The sequence below is a fragment of the Moschus berezovskii genome, chromosome 13, assembly GCF_049115385.1.
Source record: "Moschus berezovskii isolate FMDL1 chromosome 13, NW_MosBer_1.0, whole genome shotgun sequence".
NCBI lineage: Eukaryota > Metazoa > Chordata > Mammalia > Artiodactyla > Moschidae > Moschus > Moschus berezovskii.
Window position 1 is genome coordinate 2796344 of NC_142472.1, and position 20190 is coordinate 2816533.

Sequence of the window (20190 nt, forward strand, 5' to 3'; positions counted from 1 at the left end):
TAAAAAACTCTTTCTGAAAAGTGGTTCTCAAATTTTCCTTGACTTTATTAGAATAGAGACTGAAAAGTCAGTGAAGAGTTTCCTTAGGTGTGCATACGGACAGGTCAGGTTGTCCTTGCAGACTAAGCTCCATGGGATCAGTCAGCCAAGGACATGGCATTTACTGAAGGGTCCTCTTACCTTCCTGGGTCTGAGGTGTGAGCTTCCACTCCACCAGGAGCCTTCAAGGGATGTAAATAATTTTCATTCACTGACTAATCCACTCAAAGTGATTATTAAGTCCTTATAATACAGCATCTGTCAGCCAAAGCATGTACTCTGGAGCCCGATCTCTGTGTATGAATCTTGGCTGGGAGACAGGTGAGCCGTGTGTGTCCAGGCAGGTGTTTTTACCTGCTGACGCTCAGTGTGCCCATCTGCCAATGGGCAATAGCTTCATGGACCTGGTCAGATTGCTGTGAGGGTTGGATTCGCCAGTGTAGGTAAAGCTCTTGACCAGTGGGGTCCATGGTGAGTGCCTGGGGTTACCTGTGGCTGTGGTTGTGTGACTGGGTTTCACATCCAGTCCTCTTTGATGGGGACACATGCTTTTTAGAAGAGAGACACTGCCCAGACCCTCATGGGTTGTGTCTATTGCTGGACAGATGGACAAACTGTCCAACAAATGACCATGCAATTAATTCAGGCCATGAGAAAGGCCACGACAACAAATAGACCAAGGTGACAGCAAAGAGCTTGTCAAGGTGACAAGAAGTATCCTCTTTGGAAATAGATCAGGAAAGATCAGTGATTACTGGGATGCATAACTGGCCCAGAAACCCCAGCTAAGGAGCTTCCAGGAGTCCCGAGAAGGTCTGCAAAGGCCTTCCGGAAGGGTTTAGTGAGTCTGACCTACTCGGGAGAGGCCAAACCCTGAGCTGAGGGGCATGGGGCAGAGTGCCATCAGGGGACCATCATGGAAGACCAGCAGGCTGCCCAGCCCCAGGGCCCAGGAGACTTTGGAAAAGAATGGAAACTACTTTCAAGCAGCATGGCAGAGCTGGGTCATGAGTGCAGACCGGCTCGGGGGGACACAGCCTGTCAAGGAATCTATGTGATCACATGGTGTTAACAGTGTCTATAAGGAGCAGTACAGGTGGTGGGAACAGTTGGACGGTCCAACCCCCACTTTCCTGTGAGGTCAGAGGACCCAACAAGTCACATTTGGGGAACGATCCTCTTAAGGCCCCTGGCTGACTGAACATGAAACTGACAATGACAGATCCACAGGAGAAAAGCAGGCATGCTTAGTTGCTTTAGCCATGTCCCTCTCTTTGTGACCCTATTGACCATAACCCACCAGGCTCCTCTGTCCATGGGATTCTCCAGGCAAGAATACTGGAGTGGGTTGCCATGCCCTCCTCCAGGGGATCTTCCCAACCCAGGGATCAAATCCATGTCTCACGTCTCCTGCATTGGCCGGTGGGTTCTTTGCCACATGGGAAGCCCCAGAGAAAAACACATACATGTATTGTAAAGAATCTGCCCACCGTGCAGGAGACCTGGTTTTCCTTTATCCATCCTTATTGATCACGAAGCAGAGACGTGGGTGGTGTGTGATGAGAAATGGAATATTTGCTGCCATATCCATAAAAAAGGATGTCACAGTCATCAGCAATTGCAGCCACTGTGAGCTGGTGAGCCTTGAGGGAGGTCAGGAAGGAAAGGATACCTGCTATCTAGCAGCCATAAGACTGTAGCCACTCCCTACGGTGAGCCTTGAAGAGACACAGGATGTGAAAACATAAGATTCTGGCCACAGATAGCTGAGATGAATATCAAAGGAATGATTTCAGTGAGCCCAGATTCATTGGGAAAGCCTCTGATGTTGGGAAAGGTTGAAGGCAGGAAGAGAAGGGGGTGACAGAAGATGAGATGGTTGGATGGCATCACTGACTTGATGGACATGAGTTTGAGCAAGCTGTGGGAGTTGGTGATGGACAGGGAGGCCTGGCGTGCTGCAGTCCATTGGGGTTGCTGAGAGTTGGACACGACTGAGTGACAGAACAACAACAGACTCTTGCATCTTTCTGTACATAGGAAAGCGCTTAAATCCTTGAGATACATGGTTTTCTCTTTTGATTCTCAGACTACCTGCCCTTTGTTGAAAACCTTCTATATAACCTGGATCCCCTCTCCCACCCCCGCCTCCCTGGAGTTGTTCTTTCAGGATCACTTGAGATGCTGCCTCTGAAGCTCGAAGTCCTAAAAATTCCTGCCAAATAAAACAGAACTCTCAACTTCAAGGTTGCATATAATTTTTCAATAGACAGTGAGCAGAGCAGAGAAGGGAGGGTAGAAAGAAGGTGGGGGGGCTTTGTGGGGGAGGCTGGGGGGGCAGGAGAAGAGCAGGGACTCTGCTCCAGAGCCACTGAGATGTTCGGGGCTTCCCGAGGTGTGGATGACCCCCATGTTCGCACTTGAGTCCCGACACTTCTCTTTTAGAGATCTGCTGTTTCTGCTGCTGTTGAGTCACTCAGTCGTGTCCAGCTCTTTGAGATCCCCAGCTCTTTGGGATTCCCTCGTGGCTCAGACAGTAAAGAATCTGCCTGCAATGTGGAAGACCCAGGTTTGATCCCTGGGTTGGGAAAATCCCATGGAGGAGGAAATGGCAACCCATTCCACTATTTTTGTCTGAAGAATCCCATGGACAGAGGAGCCTGGCGGGCTATAGTCCACAATAGTCCACTAGGCTGGACACAACTGAAGGGACTTAGCAAGTGCACACACACACACACACATACACACACACACACACCCCACACACACACACCACACACACACACACACACACACCACACACACACACACCACACACACACACACACCACACACACATACCACACACACACCACACACACACACACACACCACACACACAAACACACACAGAAGAATTAGAAGATTTCATTTTTCACTGAAAGGAAAAAATAAAAAAACTGTGCCAGTTGCAGATTACCCGCTTCGGGTTTCTAGAAGGTTTTGGAAAGGACCAGAAGTAGATGCAAGTTAGGTGTGATGCTGAGGGCCCAGTCCTCTTTCAGAACAAAGGAGCCCTGGAGTCACACGTCTCTAGGCCCATTCTAGCAAGTTCGATCTTTCCATTACCCCCTGGGAAACATAACCCCTTCCTAATGCCAGTGAATTAACCAACTCCGGTGTGTTACCAAACGGATTCCCAGGCCGGCTCTTGTGTGGTCCCAGGTCTGCAGCCGGCCTTTGTTCTCACACTGCTCTTCCTGTGGGTTCACATCCCTGTGAATCTCAAATGAGCCGCCTAATTAATCTGCAGCGCTCCTTCGGGATGAGGGGCCTCTGTCCACTATCTTCACTCTGCAGATAGTAACAGTTTAGAGGGCTGGGCGGAGGTCACAGGAGAATTAGCAGGAGAGACAGAATGAGATTCCTGGTTCCTGAGCCCCTGTCCTCTCACCCTGCTCCCTAGACAACACTGTTTGGTGCTCTTGGCATAAAATTAGCAAATGCAGCGCAAGGCCCCCCCTGACTGGGGATGAACTATACTGTTTGTTTGATTCACGTGACCCAGTGGCTGTGGGGCTTTAAAGACGCACAGACCAGGCACCGACCGTGCTTATTTGGAGAATCTATCATACAGGATGGTTCTTAGACCTCATCCTGGAAGCTATTCCCACAAAAACAGTCACCCACACGAGCCACCTAACATCTGGGCTCAGCAGTTCCAGGTCCATGAGGATGTGTGGTCCCTCAGGCATTTTCTTGCAAATTAAAGCAAAAAGAAAGTCGAAAGTATTAGTCACTCAGTCATGTCCAGCTCTCTGCAGCTCCATGGACTGTAGCCCGTCAGGCTCCTTTGCCCATGGGATTTGCCAGGCAAGAACACTAGAGTGTATTGCCATTCCTTTTTCCAGGGGATCTTCCCAACCCAGGAATCGAACCCTGGTAGTCTGCATTGCAGGCAGATTCTTTACTGTCTGAGCCACCAGGGAAGCCCCAGTGCAAATAAAATGTGGGTGAAATGTTATGAACTCTGTGTGACCTGTGATGACTGCAAAAGATTACCTGTGTGTGTGTCTGTGTGTGTGTGTGTGGGGGGGGTCTGTGTTCTTCTGCAGTTTTGCTTGGCCACTGAGAGTGGTTAAAGGTGATATTATGGTGAGAGACATCTTTTTCCATCACAGCAGGAAACATCTCACTAGCTTTGTCTGGCTGAAGCACAGGCCCCTGATTTTTTTCAGAACTGGATGTCTGGCAGGAAAGGGTATAAACCCAAGCTGTACTTACTCAATTCAGCAAACACACTCAGAAACAACATCTCAGGACCAGTTGGGGACTGTGAAGAGACTCACAAGCAGGCGGGGTTCCCAGGCAGACACACGATGACCTTCCCCGTGTGTTTATTTGGAGAATCAGAACAGCAATCCTGATCTCCTGATTTCCTCCAGTTCAACCATCCAAGAACACTCTGAGAGCACTTCAGAGAAGTTTATCTTAGTTTTGATATTCAGTTGACTCCAAAGGCTAGATGCCCACCCCCGCTGTTAACAAGTAAACAAGTTCTTGAGCGGATCCTGGGAACTAAGTAATGAGTGATTAGTGGCATTCCATAAAGTCACTAGAATGGAATCCCAGGGAGGACCCCTAGATGCAGGGAGAGTCTTGGATAATGCAAACACATTCTTGGGATTCCAGGTTTCAGCTGGGATTCTAAGTGGCCATGGAGCTTGCTGAGCTGAGATGCTGACCAGACTCCTAGGAAGGCATATCTGACCCTATGAGCTGTTATCCAGCAGGTCAACCTGGGCAGGATCCCTGGAACCATTCTGATATTGGCTGTGCTTGCTTTGAGAATGAACGCAATCTTCATACATAGGTGGTACAGTCTTTACTTTTAGGCTTACTATCAACATGCAGCCCTGAAAAACTCTACAGGTGTTATTAATGCATTTGAGTTGATTTTCAAGGAAATGGGCCTTCTTTCCATTTGGAAAATTCAGCCAGTAAGAGGCATTCCATTTATCATGCACTTAACTTCTGAGACGTAACAAATAGTCCTCCTGATAATTATCAAAGCTGAACGTTTACAGGAGAAACACCCTGTCCATAAATCTAAAAAATTGCTTATGCTTATAACTGGAGAATGTCTCAAAATTTGGAAATCATTATGAGCATTTGTTGACTAGTTAAAGCTGACACATGGTAAACAGAAATGTCGTTTCTTTCATTAGAACTGAAAAAGCCCACTCCTTCCCCTCCTCCAAAGTCTGATGTTCTCTTTTGACGAATTGGTCAATTATTTCCAACAATATCGTTGCACAAATAAACATTAACTTGAATGATGGTGGCATGTCATTTCCCTGAAATTGCATTCGGAAGACCCGCCTCTGACAGCTCACGTAGTCTTGTCTTCAGGCCTGTTTTTATGCAGCAGGAAAATAGGCTTTCTCAATGGATCACTTCATCACAGGTGTCTTACCTACCTGAGAGACAGCCTCCTGTCAAGACTGGCAGACTTTCTCATGCGTAAACGACCCTGCACTCCTCTGGGAGCTGAGGACATGATCAATTAGCTGAAAAGAGTTCATTTGTTTTGTATGTCAAACCCAAGCAGAAGCCCCAAGGTCTGAGTTTTGCAAGAGACTGTGCTTTTTTGACATGTGAAAGAAAAACAAGAGAAGAAGAGACAGACAGAGGCCAGAAAGTCAATGGTATTTTCGAAGGAGAGCCTCTGGGGATTGAAAGTTCTGAGAACATCAAAGCCAGCCCACTGTTGTACATGTAAGGAAAGAGATGCCTAGAGGTGATGCTAGTTGACAAGTTTACGGAGCAAAAGTGGCATCTGACAGACCCTGATGCTACCTGTTGCTGCTGGAAAAGGCTGTCACCCATGCACCCCAGCTGGCCTCAGAGGATGGCATTCCCCAGATAAAGTCACCGTGCTCAGGGCTTACCCTCGGCTTTGAACTCCCGGGAAAGCAGATCTGTCCATCGTCCCATGATGGTCTGGATTCAGGGGAACTGATGTAAATGTCCAAACAGCAGTGCACGGTGGGAGATGTGAGTGCGTAAAGGGAAATGTCGCGTCGTCCCTTCCTGGCGCCCCTCTAGGACAGGAGGCACCCTGACAGTGACCACGACGATGGAGTGAGTCTCCAAGCGGTCAGGTGAATGGAGAAAGGGCCGGGGGAGAGAACGGGTCCAGGCCTGACATCTGGTCACCCTGATTTGACCTCCGAGGGCACTGCTTTATTAAGGAGCTGAAGACTGATCACCATCCCTGCCTCTTTTCTCTGAATAATCATGGCAAAACGCTGGCTTTCTGGACTTCCTTCCTCAATAATCCAGGTTGGGCTTTGCTTACTTTGTTTCCAGATAAAGTTAAGTAACATGGATATGGTCTCACTTGACTGGATCTGATTCACATTTTAATTTCCCCCCTTGAACCAGTCACCTTGGTTGGAGCTCTAGGGGTAGTCTGTTTTCCTTTATTTTAAATAAGCTTATTTACTTATTTTTGGCTGTGTGGGCTCTCCACTGTTGTGTGGGCTTTTCTCTAGCTGCAGTGAGCGAGGGCTCCTCTTGGCTGTCCTGTGCAGGCCTCTCGTGGCACCAACTTTTCTTGCTGCGGAGCATGGGCTCTAGGTGCGTGGGCTTCAGCTGTTGCAACATACGGGTTCAGTAGTTGAGGTTCTTGGCCTTAGCTGCTAAGCAGCATGTGGGACCTTCCCGAACCAGGATCAGATCATGTCCCCTGCAGTGGCAGGCAGATTCTTTACCCTGGACCACTAGGGAAGCCCTTGGGGTTAGTTTTGATAGGGGTTCTTACAGGACAGTGTCTTTCCTGCTTATCGGTCCGTTTCTCAGAGAAGAGGATATGAAGGTTCACGTTCTTCAAAACCCTGAGGTGTCAGAGCTGCCCCAGCAGATGCTGCCACTGTTGTACCTGCTGGGAGGAGAAGGGAGGAGTGTGGCCCTTCTGTCTCCATGAGAGGGGGCTCAGCAGGACCCAGCGTTGCAGGTAGTGCCCGCACCTCTCTCCCTGGAGGGGAAGATGCTCTCCACCTCTGCACTCCTCTTGGCTAAGGATGCTATCTTTGCTTCCCCACAAAGTTGCCAGACAAAAACCTGCTTGTATTTTTATTTGGGCTCAGAACGTTTTACTCTCTAAAGACACAATCGGTCATCAGACTTAACGTAATCAGTCATCAGAATTCCACAGGTAAGTGTTAACCATCTCCGTCCCTTGTTTGCGGTCCATTGCTCGGCTGATTATCAGATACAGCAAATCGGACTCATCACATCTGCTTTCGGTTAGTTTTTCCTAGCAGGCTGCCTTAGGTCAATTCCTCAGGGGTGGGGACTGAAGAGCCTCTGACCACTGCTGCCCCAGAGTGGGACTTGGGGTCCCAAATGAACCTAGTGGTCCCGGGAAAGCAAAGGAAGAGAGAGTGACAGACGGTGAGTACAATTCCAAAGGCGACATCGGGAGGAGGAACTGAGGGCGAGGGAGGAGATGATGTCAAAAATCATGGAAACAAGGACCGAAAGAAAGGGTTTATGGTTAAAGCAAGCCCTGGACATGGCACATTGTTAGCTGCTTATAGCTCTTTCCTGAATGAGATGCAATTTCTCACTTAGCAGGCGACCTGTTATTCAGGGCACACAAAGAGTCTGGTGGGTAGCTGCCTATGATGGACTTTATGCTGCTGCTGCTGCTAAGTCACTTCAGTCGTGTCCGACTCTGTGTGACCCCATAGACGGCAGTCCACCAGGCTCCCCCATCCCTGGGATTCTGCAGGCAAGAACACTGGAGTGGGTTGCCATTGCCTTCTCCAATGTATGAAAGTGAAAAGTGAAAGTGAAGTCGCTCAGTCATGTCTGACTCGTAGCAACCCCATGAACTGCAGCCTACCAGGCTCCTCCGTCCATGGGATTTTCTAGGCAAGAGCACTGGAGTGGCTTGCCATTGCCTTCTCCGATGATGGACTTTATAGGGAATTCAGAACATCCCCGGGAGACAGTGCAATGGAAAAATTTTATTCTCCACCACTGCTCCTTGAAAGGTCCCTGTACATGATTAGAAAAAGTATCCAGATGAAACTTGGGTTGGTTGTGAAAGTGACTCCTACAAGGAAGATGCCTGAATAATAACAGTTAAATTCTCTCTTGTAACTTCAGGGCTTTTCTTCTGTTAAGGTGACTTGATAGTTATGAAGGTGTCAAGTATTTGGGGCAGTAAAAGTGGTCCTTCTTTTCCATGTTCTGTACTCAGCTTCTCTTAATGCATGTTTCACAAATCTTTATGCCCAATAGACAGGTGGCTCAGATGGTAAGGAATCTACCTGCAATGCAGGAGACCCAGGTTCGATTCCTCGGTCGGGAAGATCCTCTGGAGAAGGGGATGGCAGCCCACTCAAATACTTGCCTGGAGAATCCCACAGACGAGAAGCCTGGAGGGCTATAGTTCATGGGGTTGCAAAGAGTCGGACACGACAGAGTGACTAACACACACACAGGCCAAGTTGCTCCGGAACTGGGTACTCAGCTGTTTCCATCTGGGCTTGCCTTTCCCTTTCTCTGTCCCACTAGGTCTTTCACATAAATATCAGTCATCAATATTGATTGCTAATAAATATCAATAATCAAAAAAATACTCAATAGAATGTAGCCTAAACACATGTTGCCTGGCTAAGAATTCTGACCCCATCACTTGCTAGTGATACCAACAGCGCGATGCAGGGCAATTTAATTAACCTTTCATGGCCTCGGTTTTCTCATCTTTAAAAAAAAATGAGATGTTCACACTCTCTCATGGTATTCTTTGGGGATTAAACGACAATACACATAAAGCCCTGCTGATAACTCCTGCCACATCGGAATTGCTCAATCATGCCAGTTATCAACTGTGCTCGTTAAATGCCAACTGGATATTTGTCATCCTCCTGCAACTGTCCGCAGTGTCACACACATCAATGGTAATTACAAGTTCGTGTGGTCACATTCTCATGATAAAAGTCTTAAGAGATAAACAAGGGATCCTGACCCTCTTTAAACAATAAAACCAGTTGACGGTCAAGAAGGTTAAGTGATTTGCCAATGCATATATGGTCTGGTCTTCTATAATTGAGCCAAGGGATATTTCCCCAATTATGTTTTGAAAACAGCAGATTGTTAATCATCTTGAATATCTAATCTGTAGAACTTTAGAAAGTACAGCAAAATAGGGTGAAAAAATTCAAGGCTGACCACAGGATGTTGATGTACAAACCCAGGTCTGCGAGATTAGAAAGCCTTCTTGTCTTAAAAATCAAGGGATCATGGTTTAGAGACTCGGCCAGAAGGGAAAGCAGAACATCTTTAGGGGTCTTTATACAAATAGAGAGGGTAGCCTGATCTGATCCCGGCAGTGTGGGGATGCCAGTCCATCTGTTTCAGATGAGAACTTGGTCCCATGGAATGTGACTAGTGGGACCCCACCCAGCATGCCCCACTGTAGACAAGCAGCTGGGGCCCTTTGCCATGGCAAAGCTGTACAAGCAGGAACCGCCATGGGGCAGGGGATTAAGGGGGCTGTCTCCCGGATAAGAAAACAGTTTATCAAAGGTAATGCAGGGGCTATCCCTCCTCTGAATGCCCCAGATGGATCAGCAATAGAGAATCCACCTGCAAGGCAGGAGACCTGAGTTCGATCCCTGGGTCGGGAAGATCCCTTGGAGGAGGAAATCGCAATCCACTCCAGGATTCTTGACTGGAGAACCCATAGACAGAGGAGCCTGGCAGACTGAAGTCCTTGGGGTCTCAAAGAGCTGGACACGACTGGGCAACTGAGCAAGCACGTGCACATTCTCCCTTCTATGTAGGATTTCTTGTTGTTCCTCTCGGGCATCTCATCAAAAGTGTGAGTAAAAATGTTTTTAAATTGACTATAATTTGCAGTAAAATCACTGCAGATGCTGATTGCAGCCATGAAATTAAAAGACGCTTACTCCTTGGAAGGAAAATTATGACCAACCTTGATAATATATTAAAAAGCAGAGACATTACTTTGCCAACCAAGGTCCGTCTAGTCAAGGCTATGGTTTTTCCCGTGGTCATGTATGGATCCACTCCAGTGTTCTTGCCTGGAGAATCCCAGGGACAGGGCAGCCTGGTGGGCTTCCGTCTATGGGGTCACATAGAGTCGGACACGACTGAAGTGACTTAGCAGCAGCAGCATGTATGGATGTGAGAGTTGGACTGTGAAGAAAGCTGATCGCCGAAGAATCGATGCTTTTGGACTGTGGTGTTGGAGAAGACTCTTGAGAGTCCCTTGTACCGCCAGGAGATCCAACCAGTCCATTCTAAGGGAGATCGATCCTGGGTGTTCATTGGAAGGACTGTTGCTAAAGCTGAAACTGCAATACTTTGGCCACCTCATGCGACAAGTTGACTCACTAGAAAAGACTCTGATGCTGGGAAAGGTTGGGGGCGGGAGGAGAAGGGGACGACGGAGAATGAGATGGCTGGATGGCATCACCGACTCTGTGGACATGAGTTTGAGTGAACTCCGGGAGTTGGTGATGGACAGGGAGGCCTGGTGTGCTGTGATTCGTGGGGTTGTGGAGAGTCGGACACGACTGAGCGATTGAACTGAAGTGAAACTTGCCACTTTCATGAGTTTTTAGAGCTGCACAAACTGAAAAGGTTTCTGCGTTGAGCATGGCTTCCCTTCCTGTGTCCTTCCTTCTCTTTCTGCCTCCCTCCCTTCTTTTCCTCCTTCCTTTGTCCCTTCCTTCTTTCTTTCCTTCTAAACTTGAGAGACTCTTAGCTCTCAACTATCTTTTTCCTACCAAGAAATCTATAAATTGCTACCGATCTCAAAACTTCTTTAAACTAATATCAATGGTAAGGAACTTTAAAGGCACTCCGTAAAGAATCAGTATGGAAATTGCAAAGCACTAAGAAGCGGAGAGAGAAGGCATTATAAGAACTCCACAGACCAATGATTCAGCTTCGAAACTTGACTTGACGGTCGTCTCTCACTTCAGCTCCAATTCTAGCTCGTATCTGCTCCCTGATTATTCTGAAACAAGTCCCATCAGTCAGTTCAGTTCAGTCACCCAGTCCTGTCCCATTCTGCAACCCCATGAATCACAGCACCCCAGGCCTCCCTGTCCATCACCACCTCCCAGAGTTCACTCAGACTCATGTCCATCGAGTCGGTGATGCCATCCAGCCATCTCATTCTCTGTTGTCCCCTTCTCCTCCCGCCCCCAATCCCTCCCAGCATCAGAGTCTTTTCCAGTGAGCCAACTCGTCGCATGAGGTGGCCAAAGTATTGGAGTTTCAGCTTTAGCATCAGTCCTTCCAATGAACACCCAGGACTGGTCTCCATTAGGATGGACTGGTTGGATCTCCTTGCAGTCCAAGGGACTCTCAAGAGTCTTCTCCAGCACCACAGTTCAAAAGCATCAATTCTTCGGCGATCAGCTTTCTTCACAGTCCAACTCTCACATCCATACATGACCACGGGAAAAACCATAGCCTTGACTAGACGGACCTTGGTTGGCAAAGTAATGTCTCTGCTTTTTAATATGCTATTAGGTTGGTCATAACTTTCCTTCCAAGGAGTAAGCATCTTTTGATTTCATGGCTGCAATCAGCATCCGCAGTGATTTTGGAGCCCAAAAAAATAAAGTCTGACACTATTTCCACTGCTTCCCCATCTATTCCCCATAAAGTGATGGGACCAGATGTCATGATCTTAGTTTTCTGAATGTTGAGCTTCAAGCCAACCTTTTCACTCTCCTCTTTCACTTTCATCAAGAGGCTTTTTAGTTCCTCTTCACTTTCTGCCATAAGGGTGGTGTCATCTGCATATCTGAGGTTATTGATATTTCTCCTGGCAATCTTGATTCCAGCTTGTGCTTCTTCCAGCCCAGCGTTTCTCATGATGTACTCTGCATATAAGTTAAATAAACAAGGTGACAATATACAGCCTTGACGTACTCCTTTTCCTACTTGGAACCAGTCTGTTGTTCCATGTCCAGTTCTGACTGTTGCTTCCTGACCTGCATACAGGTTTCTCAAGAGGCAGGTCAGGTGGTCTGGTATTCCCATCTCTTTCAGAATTCTCCACAGTTTATTGTGATCCATGCAGTCAAAAGCTTTGGCATAGTCAACGAAGCAGAAATAGATACAGTCAGCAAAAACAATACCGGGAGCTGACTGTGGCTCAGATCATGAACTCCTTATTGCCAAATTCAGACTTACATTGAAGAAAGTAGAGAAAACCACTAGACCATTCAGGTATCACCTAAATCAAATCCCTTATGATTATACAGTAGAAGTGAGAAATAGATTTAAGGGACTAGATCTGATAGGCAAAGTGCCTGATGAACTATGGACAGAGGTTTGTGACATTATACAGGAGACAGGGATCAAGACCATCCCCATGGAAAAGAAATGCAAAAAAGCAAAATGGCTGTCTGAGGCGGCCTTACAAACAGCTGTGAAAAAAAGAGAAGCGAAAAGCAAAGGAAAGATATTCCCATTTGAATGCACAGTTCCAAAGAATAGCAAGGAGAGATAAAAGACTTCCTCAGCGATCAACGCGAAAAAATAGAGGAAAACAACAGAATGGGAAAGACTAGAGATCTCTTCAAGAAAATTAATAAAGATACCAAGGGAACATTTCCTGCAAAGATGGGCTCGATAAAGGACAGAAACGGTATGGAACTAACAGAAGCAGAAGATATCAAGAAGAGGTGGCAAGAATACACAGAAGAATACAAAAAAATCTTCATGACCCAGATAATCACGATGGTGTGATCACTCACCTAGAGCCAGACATCCTGGAATATGAAGTCAAGTGGGCCTTAGGAAGCATCAGTACGAACAAAGCTAGTGGAGGTGATGGAATTCCAGTTGAGCTATTTCAAATCCTAAACTGTGAAAGTGCTGCACTCAATACGCCAGCAAATTTGGAAAACTCAGCAGTGGCCACAGGACTGGAAAAGGTCAGTCTTCATTCCAATCCCAAAGAAAGGCAATGCCAAAGAATGCTCAAACTACCGCACAACTGCACTCATCTCACACGCTAGTAAAGTCATGCTCAAAATTCTCCAAGCCAGCCTTCAGCAATACGTGAACCGTGAACTTCCAGTTGTTCAATCTGGTTTTAGAAAAGGCAGAGGAACCAGAGACCAAATTGCCAACATCCGCTGGATTATGGAAAAAGCAAGAGAGTTCCAGAAAAACATCTATTTCTGCTTTATTGACTATGCCAAAGTCTTTGACTGTGTGGATCACAACAAACTGTGGAAACAAATCCCATATATCATATCAATTCTTCCGTGAGCATCTCTGAAAGACTTCTACAAATGTAAACTCAATCCCATTATTGCATACAGAAGTTAAGAATAATTCCTTACTATTATTAAGTAGCCTGTTGGTGTTCAAGTTCCCAATTCTCTCTTTTTATTCTCTTACAGTTTGTTTGAGTCAGGATTTCCATCAAGTTAATCATTGCAACTGCTTGACCTTTGAATCTTTCTAAATAAAAATATAGCCCCGCCTTCTTTTCTTCCATTGTATTTGCTGAATAATCTGGTTGTTTGTCCTGAAAAGATGTTCTACAATCTGCGTTTTGCCGTGTACCAGCTGTGTAATTCCCTTGAATCCCGTATTTTCTGTAAATTGGTTGTTAGGCCTAGAACTTTGATGAGATTTGGATGATAGTTTTATTTTATCCCTCTTTTTATGCAAAAACATCTCATAGGCAGTATTATATAAGTCTGTCAGGAGGCACATGGAGTCAAGTTATATTTCTTTTTGTAAAGAGAGCTGCCATTAATAACCTATCTAGAACAGGTTAAAAGTAATTTAGATGCTGCAATACAGTGATATCTTAATTTGAGCATTTCTTTTTAATTTTTTGTCTATAATGTGTCTTTCCCTCATATATTATTCAATTACCCTCAGGTAGAATTCTTTCAGAATATAAAAGTGCTTGATTATATCATCTTACTATTCTTCAAAATAATGAACTGTTTTCCTAGCACCCTTTAGATGTCCATCTGCAGATGAATGGATAAGAAAGCTTTGGTACATATACACAATGGAGTATTTCTCAGCCATCAAAAAGAATGCATTTGAATCAGTTTTAATGAGGTGGATGAAATTGGAGCCAATTATACAGAGTGAAGTAAGCCAGAAAGAAGAACATCAATACCATATATTAACGCATATATATGGAATTTAGAAAAATGGTAACCTGAACCCTGTATAAGAGACTGCAAAAGAGACATAGGCATTTAGAACAGTCTTTGGGACTCTGTGGGAGAGGGTGAAGGTGGAATGATTGGAGAGAATGGAATTGTAGCATGTATATTATCATAAGTGACCAGTCCAGGTTCGACGCATACATTTTCCTCTGTTCATTTCTTTGCATTTGTGCTTTTTTAATAAAATTCTTTTTTAGAAATAAAAAAAAATAAAAAAAAATAAATATGGCCAATGAGATTTATTATTATAAACACATGAATTAATATCTTTGATGTGCTTCAATTTAGTGCACTTGTTAATCTTCCCTTTTTGTTCAGCTTTACCCACTGTGCTCACTCAGTCCTGTCCGACTCTTTGCAATGCCAAGGACTGTGCCCCACCAGGCTCCTCTGCCTGTGGAATTTTCCAGGCAAAAATACTGGAGTGGGGTGCCATTTCCTCTAACAGGGGGTCTTCTTGATGACCCAGGGATTGAACCCACATCTGCATCTCCTGCCTTGGCAGGCAAATCCTTCACCACTGAGTCACCAGGGTGGTGAAAGCCTCTTCAAGGTGACTGGCGAACTTCCGTCTGTGAGTCCAGTGGTCCTTGCTTGTTTCCTGATTTCTGGTCCTAGACTAGCCCTCTAGCCATAAACAGATATACAACCTGTACAAAATGCATGGCTTTCAGATATCAAACAAACAATAGCACAGGAACTAATCCTCGGTAGGAAAGACACTTACGAGGTCTTTCTGATGTCTTGGCTTTCTGCCTGGAAGATTCTTCTGGGTCGTGGCCCAGGAAGGGGAACCCAAACAGAGTGTGGGGCCCCACTGATCTACGGTGATGGAGATCAGAGTTTGGGAAGCTGAAGTTGTTAGTTCCCAGGACATTTCACAAGCGACCCACACCTGGGATTTGGGGGACAGAAGAGTGGGGGCAAGGAGCTATGCAAAGAAAGAGCTTCCCTTGAGTCTGAATGTTAGTGTGGACAACTATTAAAGAAAGATCACCACCAGGAAACTACAAACAGAAAACCTGCTGAGGTTCACAGAGAGCTGGGGGATATTTGAGTTCCACCCAGCCTGAGTGGAAAGACCTTGCTGAACCCACAGGGCGTTCAGTAGTGGCTCCAGAAGGGCCATGCCTCAGGAGTACGACTAACTAGCCCTGAAAAAAAGCTACTGTAAACCCTAACAAAGCATTAAAGACAACGAATTAGAAGGGTTAAACTACTGTTCAAATGAATTGCCTTCCAGAACAAAGCCCAGTGCTTTGGAAAGGACAGCAAGAATCCATGCATTGGACAATACAGAAAATGACAAGCATCGGGTAAAAATTACTGGGCATGTGGAGAAGTTGGACTGGTGGCTCAAGACCAGGAGAAAAATTAGTTAATAGAAACAGCTGTGATTCCTAATGACCAAACCTGAAGATTTCGAGTCAGTAGTGATCTTCATACTTGCCCTTGCATTGTACGATGCCAAGCCACACCCCACAATCACTGGATTCCATGACACCAGGCCACCTTGTTACCTGTCACTCCCCTTTGTTGCTTAGTTGCGAAGTCCTTATGTTCAACTCTTTTGTGACCCTGCCAGGATCCTCTGTCCATGGGATTTCCCAGGCCAGAATACTGGAGTGGGTTGCCATTTCTTTCTCCAGGGGATCTTCCCGACCCAGGGATAGAACCTGCACCTCTTACCTTGGTAGGCAGATTCTCTACTACCGAGCCACCAGGGAAGCCCCTGTTGTCCCTTGGTTAGGTCCTGTTCCTAAGTATTAGCCTTCCTCATGACTTGTATTTCTTTCTGGCTGACACTAAAAGTTCTCTTGGACAGTTTCACTAATCCCTTGTCTTCAACTACATATTTGGTTCTGCAGAAAATCCTGCTTTTATAATAATAAAAATATCACAGTAATTTTTCTCATTGTTGTGCCTATATGTATTAGGGGAGCTTCCCAGGTGACGCTAGTGGTAAAGAACTGGCTTGCCAGTGCAGGAGACATAAGAGAAACGAGTTCAATCCCTGAGTCAGGAAGATGCCCCTAGAGGAGGGAACTACAGCCCACTCCAGTATTATTGCCTGGAAATCCTGTGAACAGAGGCGCCTGGTGGGCTACAGTCCATGCGCCGCAAAGAGTTGGACATGACTGAAACGCATAGGCATTAGACTTCATCAGGCATTATTATGCAAATGGTCTCCTTTGCTTTTCATGGAACTCCTGTGGGAAGGAAAATTCAGGGACTCCTTCACAAAGAAGGAAGTGAGAGCTCACAGAGATTAAGAAGGTCATTTCTCTAGGTCACCTGTCTGGCACAGGGTAGCATATAGGATTTCTGTCTCTCGGAAACGTGCACTTCGCAATCCTTTAGTTTCCCCAGAAGGACCGAACGTGTGGTGAATTATCTCACATTCAGTAGTCATGACACTTGCTGCTCAGAAACTGGTTGGAGAGTTCACCTAATTTTGGAAGAGAAAAGTCTCCTTTTTGGGCAGTGATGTGCAGACGGAGTTTCTTTGCATAATGTCTTTAAATGGACCTAGGCAGAGCCCATCAGGTGATTCACACACCACGGCGACATTCCAAAGAATCAGAGGGCTCAGCAAGCCTCTGGCTTTCTCCCTCTGAGCAATGTGAACTATGTGAGCTCCCACGTCCTCTCGTGGAGTTCTGTGCCAACGTGGATGTTCTGTTTCATTATAGATGTGGATTCTTACCCTGGTGGAAAGAGTCAGGAAGGTCCAGGGTAACTCCAGTCTCGGGCCTTGGGTTGCTTACCCTGGAATGCACGGGTGTTCACTTTCCTCATAGGGAACCCAGCGGCTTACGTAACAAACATTTGTCACTGGCGATGACAGCTTCTTTCTGGAGTTCATGCCCCATCCGAGTAGTTAGGAATGTCCCTTTACCCAGGAATCCCTAACACACTCACTGATGTAATCCCATCGTTTTGGTTTGCTGTCTCACTTGGAAAGTCAAAGGGCTGGACACATTTTAACTCTCCGCAGGTTGCCTTAGCAGTCAAATATGGGCCAGACTCAGTGCCTCGGGAACAAAGCCTGTCTGTCCCACTTCCACACACACACACACACACACACACACACTCACACACACACACACACACACAAACTCACACACACACACAAACTCACACACACACTCACACACACACTCACACACACACACACTCACACACACACACAAACACACACACACACTCACACACACACACACACTCACACACACACACACACAAACTCACACACACACACACAAACTCACACACACACAAACTCACACACACACTCACACACACACACACACATACACAAACACACACACACACAAACTCACACACACACACACAAACACACACACACATACACAAACTCACACACACACTCACACACACACAAACTCACACACACACTCACACACACACACAAACTCACACACACACACAAACTCACACACACACACTCACACACACACTCACACACACACACAAACACACACACACTCACACACACACACAAACTCACACACACACTCACACACACACACAAACTCACACACACACACATACACAAACACACACACACACAAACTCACACACACACACAAACTCACACACACATACACAAACTCACACACACACTCACACACACACACAAACTCACACACACAAACACACACACACACAAACTCACACACACACACACACAAACTCACACACACACACTCACACACACAAACACACACACACACAAACTCACACACACACACACACAAACTCACACACACACACAAACTCACACACACACACAAACTCACACACACACTCACACACACACACACAAACACACACACACAAACTCACACACACACACACAAACTCACACACACACATACACAAACTCACACACACACTCACACACACACACAAACTCACACACACACACAAACTCACACACACACACACACAAACTCACACACACACACAAACTCACACACACACACAAACTCACACACACACTCACACACACAAACACACACACACACAAACTCACACACACACACACAAACTCACACACACACACAAACTCACACACACACACACAAACTCACACACACACACAAACTCACACACACAAACAAAGCACCCTAGAAAACAGAAGTTCTGTCGAAGCTCTTTCCTGTCCAGATCTAGCTTATCACTCACAATTTTAAAGTATTAATGCAAAGCATAACTTAATTTAATAAAAAGTGTTAAATCACAGCCTCTGTTACACTTGTGAATCTTGCAAACATCTTTTCTACTTTTCAGATTGCTTATCTAAATCCTGCCTGTGTGCCAAGTCACTCAGTCATGTCCGACTCTTTGCGACCCCATGGACTGTAGCCCGCCAGGCTCCTCTGTCCATGGGATTCTCCAGTCAGAAACACTGAGTGGGTTGCCATTTCCTCCTCGAGGGGATCTTCCTGCCCCAGGGATCGAACTCGTGTCTCTTTGGCCTCCTGCAAATGGCAAGTGAATTCTTTACCACTAGCACCACTTGGAAAACTCCATATGACCACAAAATTAAAATTGTGCTGTTTTCAAAGGAGGAACAAATTTCATATTAGCGTATAAAAGGCTAAAAAATTTGTGTTAGCGCCCTGTGCATATAGCATTTATTTTAGTGAGTACAAAGAAAAAAAAAAATAGGGGCTTCCCCTGTGACTCAGAAGGTAAAGAATCTGCCTACAATGCAGGAGAACTAGGTTTGATCCCTGGATCGGGAAGATCCCCTGGAGAAGGGAATGACAACCCAGTCCAGTATTCTTGCCTGGAGAATCCCATGGACAGAGGAGCCTGGCGGGCTACAGTCCACGGGGTTGCAGAGTCAGACATGACTGAGCAACTAACACACAAAATAGTATTTTGGAACTTTGTTGTTTATTTCTACGTAAAAAAAATGCAAGCTTGCCACTAGAAAGCACAGCTAAAGCTAGGGGAGTGAGGAGCAGAGAAAGGGTCAGTTTGGGGTCATTTCTGAATTCCTTTAGCCTGGGCGTGCAGGCGCCTGTATCGTACAGGGGCTCACAACAGTGGAAGTGCCGCTTTCTGCTGCTTTTCGAGTTCTGTGTTGTTTGTCGTACACTTTTTCACACCAGGGATTCACTCAGTGCTCCACAACAGAATCCGCGCGGTGAAGTCTGTATTTCCTTTTGCAAGAGCCTGAGCTAATGATGCTCGATATGCTTCTTGCCACCTTGAAACAATTACGTTTAATATGGAGGCTTGTTGTGGCAATTCAGTTGGCATGAAAGCAAGATAGGGTTTGGTTGACTTATGTTTCTAGAAGATGCAGGATGTTGATTTCGCTAGAAAATGTGTTTATATCAGTGGTTTAGTAAGTAGATCACTGTGAGTTTGTTTGCCGGGATGTTTGCCAAAATTTAAAGTTGAAAGTGGTGATAAAATAACACTACGTGAGTCCCCACGTCTTACATGGAAACTCTCAAGGCCTCTGGCTGTACCAGCATGCACTGAAAGCTTTTATTCCACCACACGGTAAGGGCTATAGTGGTTGGTGGTGCCTTCTTAGAGCTACAGGCTTGATGGGGGTCACAGTAATCCTGCATGGGTCTATTATCATCTTCATTTAATTAATGAGGAAACTGAGGTTCACATAATCTAAGTAATTCCTTCTCACTATGTTCTTAATCCGTCTCTTATTAGCTTATTCTAAGCTTTCAAAAAGCTGGCTTCCCATGTCCATCAGTGAAAAGAATGCTTATTCGAAGTCTAATGCATATTTAAATCAGGTTTGTAATGAGTCAGTTTATTTGGCCTCTGCAAACTGTGTTACAACAAGGTTCCATCTAAAGGGAGAGAAGCTAGGCTCAGAATCAAGAGTTAAGGAACTGGGTAC